We start from the raw sequence: 11,702 nt of genomic DNA on the forward strand, positions 1-11,702 counted from the left end.
CTGTAGCCACATCCATATAGATGTATATGGTTATATACATACATTTGAGTATACGTATGAATACTGTGTTTAATAAATAACCTTCTAAGAGCATATTATATGATCAGATCACAGGTTGGATGCCAGGGACATAGAAATGAATCAGATGTTATCCCAGTGTTTGAGGAACTTTTCACTGGGTAGAAGATAGAAAGATATGCAAATGCACCAGTGTTCAAACATGTGGAAAGTGTGATGTTTCCTTCCATGGTAATGTCAAAAGCTGCGTTTTATTGAGCCTCAGTAATGGTGCTGAGTCCCATCCTTTAGAATTTTATTCCACTTTCACATCCATTTTATGGGGCACTATTAACATCATCCCTACCTCATAGCTAATATTCAGAGAGCATGAATTTTATTTATTTATTTTTTGTCTTTTTGAGACAGGGTCTCCCTGCAGCCTCAGCTGGTCTGGAACTTTCTGTGTAGATCAGGCTAGCCTGAAACTCAGAGAGATCAGACTGCTTCTGCCTCCTGAGTACTGAGATAAAAGGCGTGTGCCACGACGCCCGGTGAGACAGCATAAATTTTAATACTTAAAGAGGTCATGGGATGAATCCAAGGTTATACAGTTGGCAAATGATGGGGCAACGTTATCTTTTTAACCATGAATCTGTTCTTTATCAGAAAATAGTCCTAACTGATTAAGTAACTTCTTCTCCTTCTCCTTTGCTGGAACTCACTATATAGACCAGGCTGATCTTGAACTCAAGAGATCCGCCTGCCTTTGTGTCCTGAGTACTGAGACAAAAGGTGTGCGCCATCATACCTGACTTAAGTAACTTCTTAAAGGGTTTCTAAATCACTTCAAATGTTGGTGTATTAAAAGATCTTTTATTCTAGATTTTTCTTTAGGCATTACAAAATGAAACAATGCCATTCTAAAAACTAGATGGAATGGCATGCTTACCCATGTAGTCTTATCCCTTTACCCAGCTTCAAGCTAGCAAGGCTTAGGGGTTGGTGTTTGAAAGATCTGGGTGAGCAATGTCAACAAGAAGTCCACATCTTGGGATGATAGTGCATGAAGTTTAAGACAAGCAGACACTTAAGACATTGAGAATTAAAAAAAACCATGACCTGGTACAGTTCGGGAATAAGCTAGACATGACTTATTCCCAGCTAAGATCTGCCCATGTTTGCACATCAGTTTGATGAGGCATATGTACTCAACTTCAGCAAGCATTTATTCATTTCTGCCTGGTGTTCAGCACTGCTTTATGAGGAGCTGGAGGAAAAGAGAGGGAAGGATAAGGGAAAGAGAGGACAGTGTTGTTGGAAGTTATGGGAGCAGGGCCTAGGGCTGGGAAGCAAACAGCACAAGAAAAAGGTCACAAGGATGGGTGGAACTTTGATAGGTAGTAGACATGGACAGGGGTAGATAATGGGTGGGGTGCTCGGGATCTGTATGGGACTGGAGAAAGGGTATGGAGTGTGTGTTCTGGGTGTGGGACGTGATGCAGAAATGAAGCTTTGGCCCACAGATTGTCAGAGGAATTGCTTTGACATGGCCTTACCTTCAGCAGGAGCCCCATGTTAGCACACCTGGAGAATTAGCCAGTCACGTGAGTATTGCTCTCAGATACATTCTGGTAAACAAGGACCCTTTGCTTTTCATCCTCATTGTCATCCTTATCTGTGTGAGACTTCCCAGGGTATGAGGCTCACTAAAGCCCTACTTCAGCCCTCCCTCTGAAGGCTAGCAGCTCCCTGAAAGACCAGCATCCTGTTCTGGCCTTTGTTGTAAGATCTGGTTTCTGTTTCTCCTGTGAGCATAGGAGTCCTTGGAGAGCACAGTGCACCCTTTCAACAGAGTATTCTTAGCAGCCAGCACAGCCAAGCACACAGTAGGTGCCCAAATGAGTTTTAGATGAACAAGTGAATTACCAACTTCATGAAAAGGCTGAGGCAGGTGCTTATATACTTAGCTTGTTTCCCCTGTGGGGTAGCCTCTGCTGAGGGTTGTTCTCTGCTAAGATTTCTCCGTTGCTGACAAAATTGCAGGAAATATTTGAAATAGTATTTTAAATGAAAAACTATAACTCTCACATCAATGTGTCTGCATGGCGATTCGGGCTTGAATCTACAGGAGCGGTAGAAAATGTCAGCCCGATATCACAAGTACATTCCAGGATTCTCTAGCCACGTGCATGTTGTGTGGAGACAGAGTTTTTAGGTCAGATGTATTTAGCATTATAAACATGTTGAGTGTAATTAAGACAATGGTCAGTCCCATTTCTAAGATGATTTTTAAATTCACACTGCTGTTAGATATTAAACTGGGGGCATTGGGGTGCTGAACCATAATTGTGCCAAAACATCTATGGATTTTTACTAACTACTTAGTAGGGTTGCTATAAAACAGACATTTCTGACTGACATAAGAAGATTAAGGAGGATCCATTTTAGAGGGGACCTGGGGCAATAAGGTGATAGCTTCGGCTTATTTAAAAAGCCTGGTCATGATGCATTCAAGGCAAAAGCAAATGCCATTTTTAGAAAGCATCTATGTGATTGAAGTAAAGGCTTATTTGCTTGCTCCCAGGACCATGCAATTTGTAATGTCACACTTGGATGAAACTCTGTCCAATAGCAAAATATGCAGCTGGGCACAGGAAAAAGACATTTTCCTTTCCCAGTTACAGCAATGTAAACTAATATGGTTAAGAAAAAGAGGCTTGGCAGGAGCAGCCAAACTATTTCACACATCTCCTCACTTACGTGCAGGACACAGTCTAAAGCCTTGCTTGTGAAAGAGTGCCCAGTGGTACAGGAGTGAGTGAGCCGTAGGGTACTGCAGAAGTCTAGGAAATTTCTTCTCTGCTCTCCAAAGGTCCATCAAAATAAATTGAAAAAGGCAGATGAACCAGAAGAGGCATGCAAATTTATTAATATGAAAGTACACGGAGGTAGTCACATTGTAGAATTGCCTTCTACCTCAACATTTTCAGAAATTTATAGACCCCCTTTTCAATGGGGGAGGGGCAATTAGTTACTGTGATCACAAACCTGACAAGAAGCAATTTAAGGAAGGGAGGGTTTAATTTGACTTAGAGATCAGGTGGCGGGTTAGATTCCATCATGACAGAAAAGGCTGGTCACCAGTGAACTCTGGAAGCAGAGTGGGGCTGGGGTATAAAACCAGAGTTACAGACGGGTTTTAGCTACCATGTGGGTACTGGGAATCGAACCTAGGTCCTCTGCAAGAGCAGTCGGTGCTCCTAACCGCTGTGCCATCTCTCCAGCCCCGTTGGTCATGGTGTTTTATCCAGAAAAGTAACGTATAGGGACCCCTGGAGGAGTTGGATTAACAGGCAAGTAAGAGCCACCTGATGTGGACATTGGGAATGGACCCTGGGTCCTTAGCAAGAACAGCAAGTGCTCTTTACTGCTGAGCCGTCTCTTCAGCCCCAGAATCAGAACAAGATGTAGAAACATAGAAAAGTTCTCCCCTCATCTGAATAAATAATTAATATAAATAAATGAAGGCAAACAGATAAGTCTGTTCTGCTGAAGAGCTCCAAATAACTCAGGTGGGTGAGACCCAGCCCTCTTAAGTGTGGGCTGCACATGATGACTGTGCACCTTGTCTGCATCTCTGAGGGGAAGAGTAAACTTTGGGGGGCCAGCAAGGGGGGGACTTCACTTTGTACATTTCTTGGCTATTATATGTATAGTTAAAACAAGGAAAACTTTTAAAGAGTGAGGCTGACCTGAGTGTCAGGCAGGTGCTAGGAGGCTAGTTGTTTTGTGGACAGGGAGTAAGGTGGGGGGGGGGGGGGGGGGGGGGGGGGGGGGGTGGCGGGGGGGGGCTTTGGTGGGGCTGGGATGCTGAGGTGGGACTTAGGAGTGAGGAGGTTTAGGCAAGAAAGCCTTTGGTGTCTGTAGAATCTTCTGTGAACATCTCTGGATAGATCTGCAGCACTGGCTTGACTGAGGCTGGTGCTGAAGCTGGCTGGTTCAGGTGCTCATCCAGCCAGTGCAGAGCAGAAACTGGACTTGCCAGTGTCATCCTCCTGCCGCAGGACATGATTTCTCTCCACACATGGTCATCTTACTTTCTTCACATAAAAGGTTCTGCTTTTTTATTGAGCTAAAATGGAGCCCATATTTGTGATCATTTCGTTGATCGAATGCATCTTATTTAGAAAACATGCCCTGTGGCCTTTAATGCGTTCAAGCATCTTCTTGGTTTAGCTTTTGGGAAACAATGCACAACATCCAAAGCGGAGTTCTTGGTAGCCTCACCTTAGGGTTTGGCAGTGATAGCTGCTCTGATGTGCCTCTGACAAGCAACTCTGCTTAGAGCTGCTTTGCTTCAAGAGCTCAGTAGGCCCCACCTCTTCTTTATGCTCCAAGGAACGTCAGATCAAGCATATTAAAATGCTTCCATGTTCTTTTTAAATACACACACAGCTGTAAAAATGATTTTTATGTTATGTTTATGAAATCGTTCTTTATTTCAATTTTGCAGTTCCATTGTCTTATTTTGGTGTCCGTACATCTTCCCCCTCAGGGCTTAAATTAAGCACTGGGTACTTTTGTAAAGCTCAGGGCTTGGTTGGATCTTTCCCTTGAACCAACTACAGCAAAACTTCTCACCAAGTTCTGAGGGCCCAGATGTCAGGAAGAGTCACCTCGCTGCTTTCCTGATGAGTTCTCTGTCAGTCTTTACTTAGACTGCAATTCCTCAAATACATAAGGGCCTATTCCAAAACTCAGGGCATAATGGTGACTGCCTTACTTCCTTATGTTGCTGTGACAAAAATCCCAGACCAAAGTAATTTACGGGAGAACTTGTTTATTCTGGTTTATAGCTCAAGAGGATACAGTCCACCACTGGGAAGACCTGGTGGGAGGAGCATCAGGCTAGCTGGTCACATTCTATGCATAGTCCAAACCAGCTAGTCACAGAAAGAGCAGAGAGTGAAGGAATGCCTGTGTGCTAGCATTCAGCTTGCGTCCTCCACTCCACTCAGTCTAGGACCCAGCCCACATTCAGAGTGAGTCTTCCCATTTCAGTTAACCCAATTAAGAAAATCAGCCACACATGCCCACAGGTCAACCTGAGCTAGACAGTACTAAGGCTCTTTTCCTAGGTGATTCTAGATTATATCACGTTGACAGTTAAAGCCAACCATCACAGTGTCACAAACTGTTTTCAATTATTTTGCAGCTGGAAAACATTCTAACACTTGTTCTTAGGTTTAACATTTGGGGAGGTTTTCAGATTGAAATTTTCTCATTACTGATATAGATAGCAAATATTTTAGTGATTTTTTTATGTTAAATGTTCCCATAGGCTCATTTTAGATATTTCCGGAAAATAGCAATGAAGGCTGAGCGCTTCTGGGAAGTAAGCTCACACACACCTGACCTCTACTCAGACTTCCAGCCTGACATTAACAAGCTGCATGGAGCGAACAATCAGCTTGATTTTCCTGGCTTTCACCCTGATGTAACTACAGATGTGCATCTGATAGGGATTCCAAATTTAGCAGAGGAGACGGATGGAGGGAGAGAGAAGAGACCTGAGAGAGAGTTTGAGGTTTGTTAAGAGTTAAAGACTGGCATCTTTTAATGATAAAACTTTTATTTTAGAATAGCTTTAGATTGGCAGATAAATTGCAAAGATAATACAGGGATTCCCATCTATCCCACTCCCAGTTTTCCCCATCATCAATGCTTCACAGAAGTACTGAATAGGATCAAAATACATGGTACAAAATTCTCAAAAAATTAATAAAAATAACAAATATTTTTTAAAAGTTAAGTATGGTTACAATTAATGAAAAACTATTGGTATGTTATTGTTAACTAAAGCCCACAGTTTATTCAAACTTCTTTTGTCTCCCTCTGAATTCCATTTCCTATTGTAGGAGTCCATCCAGGGTACCACATTAGACTTAGTCACCAAATGTCCTTAGGCTATGACAGCTCCTCAGAATTTTCAATGACCTGGCAGTTTTAGGAGTAATGGTCAGGTATACTGCAGATGGTCTTTCTGCTGGGATTTATCTGGTTTGTATAATTAGACTGCAGCTGAGTTTTGAGGAGGAAGGTTGCCAGGGTGAAGTGTGACCCATCACATGCAGTACACACTGTAAAAGTTACTTATCAACTGGATAACATGGCTGAGATGGTGTTTGTCAGGTATCCACTGGGGAGCCAGTCGTCTCCCTTCCCATACTGGAGTCTTTTAAGAACACCATTTTGTGTGCCTTAAAGGCTGGGTACTTACCTGGATTCTTCTTGATGGAAGATGTGTGTATGTGCCCATGTTTCTTTATTTGGTTAATCATAGCAGCATGGATTGTGGAAAGCTAAGCTTTACTTTGAATTTATAATGGTATATTGCTTATTTTGTTGTTCAAACTGTGCTCAATTAAGCCCTTTGGAGTTCTATCATCATTCCAGTGCTTTTTCACAGGCCCCATCACTGTGAGAATTTCCCCCTGCTCTGCCTTGCTTTCTGGCACTATAAGATGCTCTAGGTTGGTCTTGTATATTTCTTGCCCCAGCCCTAGAATCAAGCGTTTTCGCAGGGAGCCCTGGTTTCTTTTGTTGAAGAGTAGTGATGGAAACCCAGCTCTGCACGTTGAGTATGCTTACAGCTACGAGGGTACCGTTACCTCTTGGCCCTGGTAGTATATACATGTGTACTAACCCATATATACACAGACCCATCAATATTTTAGATGTAGTCTCTGATACATATACCCAGTTAATTGCTCTTTTTTGGTGTCTCCAACTTGAACTCACCACCACGTCGTGTTTCTCCTCCTCTCCTTCCTCATCTGTTCCCACCCTTCCCAAAGGTCAGTGTCATCCTCCATTCACTGAGTATTCACTGTTCAACCCCAGAGTACATGCAGAGTGGTTTTATGAATTGTTAGCTGATACCACAGTGCGAATCCACCTTGTCAGGTATTTACATATTGTGCTTATGGGTAGTTCCCTTTGTTTTTAGTTTTATAAATTTCACCATTTAAAGCCAGGCCAGATATTTTCCCTCTTTGTGGAATTGTTTTGTACATTTGTAGTACAGCATCATTCCTTTTTTTAATAGTCTGCATTCCACCTGGGATCTCTGACTTTTCATATGATGTACTTTTAAGGAATTCCATATATTAAGGTACACTCTGCATTGTAAAGTTCAGTAGGATTTGAGAAATGCAGCGTGTTGTCTATCTAGCATAACCATATCATGCAGAATAGTTCAAGCCCTAAAAATACAGACTTTGATGATTTATCTTTTCCTCTGCTAAGACCCTGGAAACCCGAGATCTATTTGCACTTTACAGTTTATCCTTTCCCAGATTCTCACATGAATGGGTTCACGTAGCATTTCTAGACTAGATTCTTTCACTTAGTAAATTTATTTAAGGTTCACCAGTATCTCTGTGACTTTTCTGTTCCTTTCTCTTGCTCAATAGTGTTCCATTACATAGAGTTGCCACAGGTTTAACCTGCTGAAGGGCAGTGTGGATTTTCATGATTATGAAAAAAACAACTGCTATAAATATTTGCCTTGTAACTATTGGTATGTATGTTTTTAGTGGGCATGCCTTAAGTCAGCTGGACGAAGTATGAGTACATTTCTCTGTGATCATGTGGTAAGAATATTTAGTTCTATAAAAATCTGCCAAAGCATTTTTCAAAGTAGCAGCACTATTTTCCAGTCCCACCAGCTCTGAGTGAGGGCTCTTGTCCACATTCCCATCAGCAATTGAGAATGTCGTCTTTTCTTTTCCAGTGATCCTATAGGTAGGAGGTGATATTCATTGTTGTTTTAACTTGAGATTTCCTACTAACTATTGATGGCCATTTTTTTCATCTGCTTTCTTATCATCTGTTTATCGTCTTTGGTGAAGAATCAGTCTGGATCATTTGCCTTTTAAAAAGCGGGCTGTTTTCTTATTGTTGGACTATAGTTTTCCTGGCGTACTTTGGATACGATATTGGAGGATAAATGTTTTGTATACATTTTCTCTCAGACTGTGGCTTGTATTTTCATTTTCTTACCGGTGTCCTTCACTGAGCAGAATTTTAAAACTTTGATAATGTCCAATTTATTATTTTGTGTCTGAGTGTTGTATATCCATGTATACGTTTGTGTGTGTGTACATGTGTGTGGGTGCATGTACAAGTGTGCTTACGTGGAGGCCAAAGGTCGATGTCAGGTGTTTTATTCAATCATTCTCAACCTTATTTTTTGGAGACAGGGTCTCTCACTGAATCTGGAGTTTGCTGATTTGGCTAGACTGGCTGGTCAGCAAGCCCCCTGAATTCTCCTGCCTCCACCTCATCGCCCAGTAGCCCAGTACTGGGATTACAGGCATGTGTGGTGTTTCTGTGCTCTTTATCCTGTCTGCTGACATATGCCCAGTTTCTCACTAGTGTTATGCTATCCTGTTTCTGTAAGTCTTGAAACTGGTTCATGTGGGGGACCTTTTCAAAAGGCTCTTTTTCAAAATTATTTTTGCTATTATAGATCCTTTTGTTTCCACACAAACATCAGGATATCTTTGTTAATATATGAAAAATTCTTTGCTGTAACTTTTTAAAAAGTTAATTTTTAAAATGTGCTTTGCTTGTGTGTAGTAAGTGCACTAATGTTGTGCAATGCTCACAGAAGCCAGAAGAGGCATCAGGACCCCCCCCCCCTCAAACTGGAGTTACAGACAATTCTGAGCTGCCATGTGGGTGCTGGGAATTGAACCCTGGTCCTCTGCAAGAGCAGCCAATGCTCTTAACGGTTGTGCAATCTCTCCAGTTCCCCTTTGCTGTGATTTTGATTTTTGATTTTGATTTTGATTACATTGAATGTACAGATCAGGTTGAGAAATTTGGCATCTTAAAATTTTGAGTCCATTAAAAATTTTTTTTCTTTTCCTATTTAGATATTTATTTATGAGTGGTGTATGTGCATAGCATATATGTGTGGTGTATGTGTATGTGTATGTGTATGTGTATGTATATGTGTATGTGTATGTGGGGATGCATACTTGCCAGAGGAGGATATCAAGTATCCTGTCACTCTCCATCTTATATTCTCCTCTCACTGAACCTGGAGCTAGGCTGGTGGCAAGCAACCCCTAGTAACTCTCTTGTCTCTGTCTTTAACAGCACTGGGCTTCAGGTACATGCACAGTCATGCCTGGCTTTTTATGCAGATGCTGGGAATCCGAACTCAGGTCCTCATCTTACCCACTTTGTAGACTATCTCCCAGCCCATGTGTTTAAATTCTTGAGCATAGACTGTCCACTTATTTCTGTACTTTATTTCTTTCATTGTTGCTTTATAGTTTTCTGCATACAGATCCTGTACAGGGTCCAGTAGATTTATACATATTCCATCTTATGGTGCTAGTGTAAATGCTTAAAAAATTTCAAATTGCAGTTGTTCATTGTTGGTGTGCAGGAGAGCATTGACTTTTGTGTGTTAACCTCATAGTCTCAATCTTCCTATGCTCACTGTAGTCAGGGGTGATTTTTTCTATTTTTTCCACTTAAAAAATTTTTTTTTGAGGCTGGCTATATGGAAAATCCCCTGTGAGAAAAAAGTTTTCTTTCTTTTATTTTTCCAACCTGTACGTCTTGCATTTGCTATCCTGGTCATATTGAATTAGCTAGGATTCCCAACGGGATCTAGAATATCAGTGTTGAAGGAGAAGATCGTTTCCTTGCTCCTTATCTTAGGGGATGCTATCTGTTCTGTAACCATTGACTATGATGGTAGTTGTATACGTTTTTGTACATGTTCTTAGGTTCCCTAAGTGGAGGATGTTCTCAAACTGTTGCTAGGAGTTTTAAAAATCCTAAATGCCAGGTAGATTTTGTAAAATGCTTTTAGCACATCAGTTGATAGTATCATCATTTTCTCTTCTTTACAACTGGATGGTTTTTGAGTGTTGGAACAGCCTTGACAGTGAGGAATAAATCCCATGTAGTCATCATGTAAATTTTTTTATACCCTGTTGCATTTTATTTGCCAGTACTCGAAGATTTTTGTGCCATTATTCATGAGAGACATGTCTGTTTGCTTTCTTGTAGGTATTCTGTCAGAATAACTTTGTCTTCAGAATGCATCTTTTCTCCTGCCCCTTTTCAAGCCAGGGTCTCACTATATAGTTCTGGTTGGCTTGGACCTCACTTTGTAAACCAGGTTGGCCTTGATCTCACAAAGATCTGCTTGCCTCTCTTTCCCAAGTGCTGGGATTAAAGGCATGTGTCACCATGCCTGGTTTTCTTATTAAGATAATGCTGGTCTCAGAATGAGTTTAGAAGTGATCCCTCTTCTTCTCTTTTCTGAATTGGCACAATTTCTTCTTCAGTGTTTGACATAATTCATTCATGGACTTTTTGGACCTGGCACTTTATTTTACAGAAAGTTGTTAGATGCCATTTTTTGCTTGTTTGTGGTGCCGGGGGTTTAACACAGGGTCTCACACACAGTTGATATGCATTAACAATAAGTTACATTCCCAGCTCCTTAATTATTCATTTGTATTTTAAAATAGATACAGTGATATCCAGGTTACCTTTATCCCTTCCTGTGAACTTGGTAGTTTAGGTCTTTCAAGCAACTTCCATTTTCCCTGGGTTATCAAATTTTGGGGCACTGAGTTGTCCAAGTGTGCCTTGCCTTTCTGATCTTCACGGAGCCTGTTTTAATGACCCTGTTTACACTTACGATACTGCAATTTGTGTCTTCCTTCTTTTCTTGATTTATCAATTTTATTGATTCTTTCAAAGAACCAGATTTTGATTTTTTCCTCCATGGTTTTTGTTTTCAATTCATTGGTTTCTGATTTGATTTTATGCCATTGTTTTTCTTTCATTTACTTTAACCTTAAATTATTTTTGTTTTACTTCTTAAGGTCACTGATTTTAGAGTTTCCTGTTTTAGTTATGGTCATTTAATGTTACAGTTTGCCCTGAAGAATCACTTGTTAGAGTCTACATATTTTTGTTTCGTTTTCCTTTTTTGAGACAGGGTCTCACTATGTAGGTAGCCGTGGCTGGCCTGGAATTCACTATATAGACCAGGCAGGATTGTAATTCGCAGAGATTGGCCTGCCTCTGCTTTTCAAGTGCTGGGAGTAAAGGTGAGTGCCACCAAGCCTTGCTAGCCTATATATTTTGATACTCACATTTTTTCTTTTAGCTTAAAATGTGTTTAACTTTAATTGAGACAATGTTTGTGATATTTAGACACGTACTCTTTAAAGATATTTGGGAGTTTATGTTGTTGATTTCTAGTTTAATTCCATTCACACACATTATATGTAGGTGTCTGTTTACATTTGTTAAGGTACTCTCTGATGAAATTTCCATGTGTAGGTGACAAAAATGTGTATTTTTTGTTTTGTGTATCATTAGGCATGTTTTGAACATAAAGGTATGCTCACTGTCTTGAACAGACTCAGAAGCAGGCTTGCCCTGACCAGGCACAATTATTTTATGTCTTCCATCTGTGTGCCCAGCTCTGCCCTGGAGACGTCTCTGAGCTGAATTTTCAACATTACCAGTCTTATGAATGTGGGTACTATGAATAAGAAAACTGAGGTTTGAAAAAGTAAAATTACTTATTGCAGGTCTTTCTGCTGTTTAAATGTCACACCTGAGGACTGACAGCAACATAGCTACTTCCCACTAAA

This window comes from Nannospalax galili, unplaced genomic scaffold, assembly GCF_000622305.1.
Source record: "Nannospalax galili isolate Female #2095 unplaced genomic scaffold, S.galili_v1.0 scaffold762, whole genome shotgun sequence".
Lineage (NCBI taxonomy): Eukaryota > Metazoa > Chordata > Mammalia > Rodentia > Spalacidae > Nannospalax > Nannospalax galili.